The sequence below is a fragment of the Ammodytes marinus genome (genome assembly GCF_949987685.1).
Source record: "Ammodytes marinus genome assembly, chromosome: 10".
NCBI lineage: Eukaryota > Metazoa > Chordata > Actinopteri > Uranoscopiformes > Ammodytidae > Ammodytes > Ammodytes marinus.
The window spans coordinates 5552734-5561065 of record NC_137214.1 but is presented as its reverse complement, the minus strand read 5'-3'; positions in this window follow the sequence as shown (position 1 = coordinate 5561065).

The window sequence follows — 8332 nt, the reverse complement described above, 5'->3', positions numbered from 1 at the left end:
AGAGCTCTGCATGGCCAAACATCATAGGTGCTGACCACCCCCTCCCATATGCAGCAAATAGTCACATCATCTGACCAATTATAACTGACTCTCTCTGCTGCCTTGACCTTATGGTGTCTGTTTATTCGCTGTTGCTAATTTTACTTTTATATTATATTACTTTAAATTGTGTTTGTATTTTAATGTAAAGTATTCAAATAAACTTTTTATTTAAAGATTATTTCTTGGCATTTTCAAGCTTTATTGGATAGTACACAGTTGAAATGGGGAGACAGAGAGAGAGGGGGGATGACCTGCAGTAAAGGTCCACGGGTCGGTGTGAACCTGCGACCACTGCAACAAAGGCCGGAGCCAATATGGTACTCGCTCTATCCACTACACCACCGGATGCTCCAATATTAAAATAAAATTGACTTACTAAACTACTTACTTATACAGCAGGCTGTCCTAATTCAAATAAGTAAACCTGCTGAGAGGAGGCTTTACAAGGTGCAGTCCATTAAACTGCAGTTACAGTTTTTGCCTAATGCTCCTTAAACACTAAAAGTGGTTGCTATGCCCAAAGCATCACAACCTCTAACTTTGGTGACCATGCCCTAAACACAAGCACCAACCCCACAAACACAATAAGTGCTTTGCACTGTGTTTGAAATTCTCCAACACACTTCTTCCAAAACACTACACACTGTTTTTCACATAAGACACATTGTTCAAAAATGAAATCTCCTGCAATCATCGGGAAAACATATCTATATAAAATACAAAACGCAACTAAAATTGGAAAAGCACACAGACTCACACACATGAAAAATAAAAAATAAAGCTAATATAATACCATTCAGTGTGAGCCTTAGCATTACAAATAGACCTCAGGTGAGCTCAGCTCCTTTGTGAGACAGTAGGAGTCAGGGGAAGAGGACAAGAGAGAGCGGCGGGAGGACGATGACAAAGGAGACAACAGACGGAGACAGGGTCACTATAGTGGACCATGTTATAGATCATGGCCTAACAAAATAGGAGGCTGGTCTGAGATTCCAGCCCAACAACACAATAGCTCCATAATTAGGACATTTAGACTGGATATCAGGAATATTTTTGCTGTTGCTTCTCAAAGGATGATATTGCATGTGATGTCTATGAGGCGATGTGGCCAGACGCAAACCGGAGGCGGTATCCAAAGGATTCATAATCCACTCGCCCCATTCCTTACAACACTTATTTTGGTAACACAATAAGGTACACAAAATTGTAGTACCTACTACATAGATATGTGTTACCTACTACATAGGTTTTTTTTGTGTTACCCACTGCATAGGTTTCTTTTTTTGTGTTACCTACTACATAAGTTTTTTTTTCTTGTGCTACCTAACATATTGTTTTTTTTTTGTTACCGACTACATAGGTTTTTTTTGTGCTACCTAACACATAGGTTTTTTTTTGTGTATTACCGACTCTTTCCCCTGGAAATCGGTCGTAAAAAGTCGGGTCGTCTTATATTCTGGGTCTAGTATTCGTCGTCCAGTAATGGACTGCCCGTTACCAGAGCGACCATTCAGCTTAATAATAATAATAATAATAATAATAGGCTATATTTAATATATACAGCGCATTTCTCGCACTCAAATCGCTTTACATAGCTTCAGGACCTGTGTCCAAGTTGTGTTTATTCAATTTTTTTATCGGTTGGAACCAACACACTGTCTGTGCTCTCGGAAGCGGCCGGGGCATGCGTGTGTCGTGTGCAATGGGAGAGAGAACGCTTTGTGTGGAGAGAAAACAAGAGGCACGGGAAATCGCCAAAGCCAATGCAAAGCCTCAAATCATTATGTTGCGAGTCAACGTATCAGAGGCAGGAATCGGCTGTGCGATCGACTTTTACTGTGGCTTTTTAGCTGCTGCAGTTGCAGTGCTAAGGAGAGATTGCCAACTGCGCTTTCCTTTTACGCACACCACAGCCGCCGTAATGTTTAGATTTCATCATTTGCAAATTGCATCAAATCCCTAATGATAATAAGAATAAGAGGCTTTATTTAAACGCTGTCCATGCGGTCATTGTGATTGTAACTTTATCGGCTGTAAACTGAAACTAACGGAGATCGCGGGAGCCTTTCAATCGACAACTGTAACGTGCCCCGGTTATCATTTCAGCCTTAAACCACGGCGTGATGTGATTAACTATGAGCATTAAATAAATGTTGCGTCTCAGATGCCGAGGACAGCAGCGAGGATGACCCATAATGCCACGACCGAATCAGAGCATTATGAGAGATGACAGCGAGAGCGATCACAGCGGGGCAGAGGAATAAAGTCTGTGGTAAACACATCGGTTCGGTCTATTTGCACTACTATATTATTTTAATACATAAAATTAATATCATTTTAAAAACAAGATCTGGTCTCCAAATCTTTTTTCCAAATATGAGTTTTGTAAAACGGGGGTCGTCTTATATTCGGACCAATATGGTATAGGCCTATGTATATGTATGTCATGTGTTAGGTAGCACAAAAAAAAAGCTATGTAGTAGGTAACACAAAAAAACCTATGTGTTAGGTAGCACAAGAAAAAAAACCCTATGTAGTAGGTTACACAAAAAAAAACTATGTAGTAGGTAACACATAATCTATGTAGTAGGTACTACAATTTTGTGTACCTTATTGTAAAGTGTTACCCTTATTTTTTTATTTTTTTACTGTAATTGTTTCATAGTTCATAGTGACACACTGAATTGCTTGTTGAACTGCGATCCTATTCGTTGTGTTTTTTTCTTTTGTTGGCCAAAACCATGAAATTGCAATATAAACTTTTTTCATGTGTCTAATTGAAAATACAGTGGATCAATCTTTACAAAAAATTCTGCAAGAGGTTGGATACGGCACGCTAGGCGATATTTTCCCCGTTGCTTGGCAAGGGAGGACATTGCCTGTGACGTGGATGAGGTGATGTGGCCAGATGCCAACAGGGGACAGGATCCATAGCCTAAATGTCTTCCAATCATTCCCCTACAACACTATGTTTTGTAAAACATTCTAGTTGTACCATTTCTTGTGTGTCTTGGTGTTTTTTTTACCTTTGCAAAAACCTGAAATGGCAAAATAAAATTAAAAATCTGAAGCATTTACATTTTGTTTTCATGTGTCTAGATCAACTGTAGTGGATCAATCTTTCACAAAAAAAAATCTGTATGATACTTTTAAAATTTCAAAAACCATGCAAAGCACTGAATACAGATGTGTTTTGCATAAAGCACATTTGTGTGTTGTTGCTGCTTGGAAAGAGTAATTCAAAAGCAATGCATGTGTGTATTGTTTTGATGCTAAAAACAGTTCTGAAATGGGATTGTTAGGTTTTGTTTCAAGAGTTTCATTTTGCTGTATAAGTTAGAAGTTTATCTCCATGTGCTCTGTCCTATTCGGCCTGTGTGTTAAGTTTTGACACAGTGGGCCAAAGTCTGCAACATGTGTGTAACTGGAAAGATTTTTAGGAATGTATCAGGGGGGGGGAGCAACCAGGACCAACTGTGATGTGTTTATTGATAGTAAACTGGAGTCCCGTAAATATGAACCCTTTTTTTAAAGCTGCAGAAACTTTGACCATTAAACCCGAGGGGAGATTACTGTAACTGTTTATGGTTATGTCTTGTGCATCATCTATGAACATTATTTTTATAAGGCCCTAAAATAGAATGATTGGTTGAAGGGTTTGGACTGAGCAGCTTTTAATATCAAGCAAACCTTCCACACAGAGGTGTGTGTTGGAGAAGAGGGGATAAGACAGAGAAGGAATCAGAGAGTGAAAGAACACTGTGAATTCAACATCAAACCTGTCGGAGCGAGTGGTAGAAATGTGGTCAAATTCATGGGGATTTAAGATTATCTGTGGTAAAAAAAAAATAATATTATGGTATTAACTAGGAAGAAGATAGAAAGGGCCTGTAGTTCAAATGTATGGAAAACAACTGGAGCAGGTGACATTGTCATGATCTTTATGTTCTTGTCTTGTTTTGGTGGTTTCCCTGTGTTTCCTGTTTTATTTTGGTATGTCTGTCTTGTTTCTCCCCATGTCCTGTCAAGTTTCCCTCCTGTGTGATTACTGGCCCCGCCCTAATGTGTTCCACCTCTTCCTCGTTGCCTGTCTTATTCAAGTCCTTGTGTTTCATTGTTCCTTGTCTGAGCATTATGGTTGGTGAGTCCTGTCCTGTGCGTTACCTGTGTCTTTGTATGCCTTGCCTTCTTGTAATTTTTGAGGAGAATAAATTATCCTTTCCTTACTGTCTGCATTTGGGTTCTACTTGCCTGCCTGCCTGCCGTTTACCCTGACAGACAGACCCTAACCCTGGGAATAAATGGAAAGAAATACATTGTGGCAGTAACCTTCCCAGTAACACCTGTATGGATGTTTCCCCCATGTGTCCTTCTATGTATATGTCCATCAGAAAATGCAGAGAGATAAAGAGAAAAGGGAACTGGGCAGAGATAGTTGGGGAAAGACTTCAAATCAAATCAGTTTTATTTGTATAGCCCAATATCACAAATAGACATTTGCCTCAGTGGGCTTTACATTCCCTACAGTACGACACCCTGCCCTTAGACCCTTAGCTCGGCTGAGAAAAAACTCCCAGTAAAAAACCCTTTATCAGGATTAAAAAAATTGAGAAACCTCAGGGAGAGTTGACAGAGTAAGGGATCCCTCTCCCAGGACGGACATACTGCAATAGATGTCGTAGGGGAGAACGGGGTAATGTGAGACACTTTTTACATTTGCTCCCCTCTAAGGGAGCTAAAATGATTTATCAGTCAAATGTACACATTTCCCATTAATTCAGGATGTTTCCTAGAAAAGGGCATTAGCAGAATGTATTCATGACAAAGGGCAGTGAAAATATGATTGTTTAAAAAAAAGTTGTGTCTTGTGTCTCAGTTTACCCCAGCTGTGGGGTAAACTGAGACAGACCAGAGAAATCAAGGGGGTAAACTGATCCACTTACTTTTTCCACTCTGAAACTTGTGTGAATGTCGATAGTTAGCCTGCTATCGGTGTATGAATGTGTGTGTGAATGGTAACGTGGGAAAGGAAAACAGGTCTCACTGGAATTTACCTGTATAAATAAAGGTTAAAAAAAAAAAAAAAAAAAAAAAAATACCATAACAACACATGTTGTAACAGTTAGAACCCTGACAGATAGATTGAAAACCAAATATTCCAAAACTAATGTCGGACTAGTAAAAGAATCATGGGGTTTGGTCAATTAAGAAAAACATTTTCTAAACAGTAACTGATCAAATACACCATATAATTCATATTCAATAATTAACATTCAAATGACAGATAGAACCAGTTAGATTAAAACACAGTCTAGGGGTCAGAACACAGGACCCTTAGAGCCAGCTGGTATCTGGGGGTCAGAGCAAAGAACAATCAGAACCAGCTACAACAGCCTGGGACTTAGAACACAGGAATAGACCCAGCTGTCATTTTCCATCTTTTGAGTCTTTGATTAATATTTGTCTGTATTTGTTTTATTGGGATCATTCATTGAATAAAGACATATTACTTAGAGTCTATTGATGTTAAAGGTCACTCTCCTGTCCCCCACATATATACTTGCCAAACCATCCCCTTGCTGACACCCCTTCAACCATCAACTCCCACCTCCAGCCCACATTGTCTTTTGTCTTATTCAAACTAGTCTCCTTGCTACCTCAAATATAATGGATTCATTAAAAGAGGGCACAGACACTGTCTCACTTTACCCCACAGCATTTGTCTCACTTTACCCCACTGCCACAATTTGAGAAAAATTACCTCTGTCAGCAAATCAGGCTAATCTTCAGTTATCATCATCACATGGTTTCATATGTTGGTAGTTCATCAACATGTGTACGTTTTTCTACATGAATCAATTTGCTTTAGCACAACAATCGATTAAGTTGACAGCAAGAAAAATTACTTTTACAAGCAAAAAAGACATTTTTGTGAAAAAAACATGCTTACAACATCACCATGAGGTCCTCTCTTTCATGGCCAAGGGGAAATGAGAGGGGCTTGAAAACATATATCTCACATGATGACCAAAAATGTGTTCCATTGCCTAGATACAGGGGGTGTCTCACATTCCCCCGTTCTCCCCTAAATAGAGAAAATCATAAAGGAGTGAATCATTGACCAGATGTTTACATGGTAGTACTAAAATTAAAATATGAATAGTGAATAGTGTGGATGCAGGAGGGCTTCAGATGCTGTCAGAGGGGGGACCGGATCCACACCGTCTTGTCTCCACCAGGGAAAACTGGAAAAGGACAAACAGACAGCCAGTGAGCGAAGGAAAATTAACATAAAGAGTGAACATGTATCACATACAACATTCACTGAGGAGCCCAAGACTGGAAGTACTGGGTTGGCTTGGGTCATCCCTGATCTTAAAGTTAGCAATAAGCAAGAGCACCAGATCATCTAGCAGTGTATACAGTTGAGTTGTGTTAGCTCTAGTTATATATTTGCAGTGGATAGAGCAGAATATATTGGGAAAGGTTATAGTATGTTCAGATTCATTATCATCATTAGTATCATTACAGTCCATGTCATCTAAAAGTAGGCCAGATATTCTTTATGAAATACAGGAAACATTATTCGGATTACAATGCAGTCAGTCGTTAGATTCATGTTGGGTTCTGGCACATGAGGGCATAGAGGGGAACAAAAATTGCAGATCGTTTAGCAATACAATCTCTCAAATTGGATACAGTCATGGATATCAACTTAAAGGCCTACTTCACCGGTGGAGATATGAAGGTGTTTTGAACTCTGAGATCCTATGTAGTATAAATAATTAAACAAAAACTTTAGAAATCAGTTCATCCTAGCCTGAGAAAAGGCAGAAAGAGTGTTTTATGGTCTTACTGCCTAACCCTACATGTTCCCATGCGTGGCATCACACATGGTAAAATGTAGGGTTGGGATTAACAGGACAGCTGGGCCAAGGGAGGACTGAGGGAAGACTGAGGGAAGAAAAACCTCATTCATTATATTATAATAGTGATTTTATAATGATAGAACGTAAAGGCGAAGCAAAAGCTCTGGTCAAAACCAAAATCATGGCTGCATTGCAGAAACAGTAGGACACAGGAGCTAAAGGTCGCCATCTACACAACATACAGTCAAAAGTGTGAGGGAGGGATATTAGAGGGAGGAACTCCAAGAGAACAAACCATCATACCGAGACTTAGATTAGGGCATACAGGGTTAAACAGAACTATGCATCGGTTAGGCAAGCATCCATCAGGCTTGTGCATTTGTAACTTAAAGGCAGAAACAGTTGAGCACGTCATTTGCCATTGTGTGAGGTGTGCAGCTAACAGGGAAACGCTGAGGAAGAAAATTGGGAAAGGGGATGTGAGAACAATATGCCTGAAAGAGTTTTGACAAAATGAAGAGGGAATTTATTTTTTTTTAATAATTTTTTTTAGAGAGACTGGGTTATTTGAAAGAATATAACTTATTATATTTCTACAAATGATAATTATTTATTTCTATTTTTTCATTTATTTATTTGCTTGCCTAGTTAATGGGATATATTTGATTCACACTCCAATATAGTAGGTGGTGGTAATGCGCCTTTAACGTTAGGTGCCACCCGCCAGTAAAACAAAAAGAAGAAGAAGAAGAAGAAGAAGAAAAAGTAGAAGAAGAAGAATATCCCCACAGGGTGCATTCAATTGGTAAATGGACTTGTATAGCGCTATATCTCCGTTTATCACAGACCCAAAGCGCTTTACATTGGTTTTTTTTGTACACATTCACCCAGTCACACACACATTCATACACCGATAGCAGTAATTGCACTGCACACTGCAGGACAAACCATTTATATAATAAAAGTCACACATGAGGCTGTTTGTGCTGGTTATCTGTCCATTACATGACATCTATACATTTTTCTTTTGTTAGAATTCATTTTAAATGTAATTTACTTGATTGTTTTGTATTGCTCAATTGCTTTGGAAATTGTAACTCTTGTTTCCCGTGCCAATGAAGCCCCTGTTGAACTTAATTAAATTGAATGTCTGTGTTATTAAAAGAACATAACAATGTAGTCAAAACTGCTCTGGCAGGTAGACTTTAGACTGTATTGTCAGTTACAGTTGTGGGCCGCACGCCGACAGACAATAAACAGATGGACAACAATCACAACAAGATAACATGCAGACAGAATATATAAAACACAGTGGGACTGGGGTGCATTTTTATCTTGGCCTTTTGTTCAGTGCTGCTATGGCTGCAGGCACCAGGCTTTTGCTATAGCGAGCCCTCCTGCACAAAAGGGACCTGTACCTG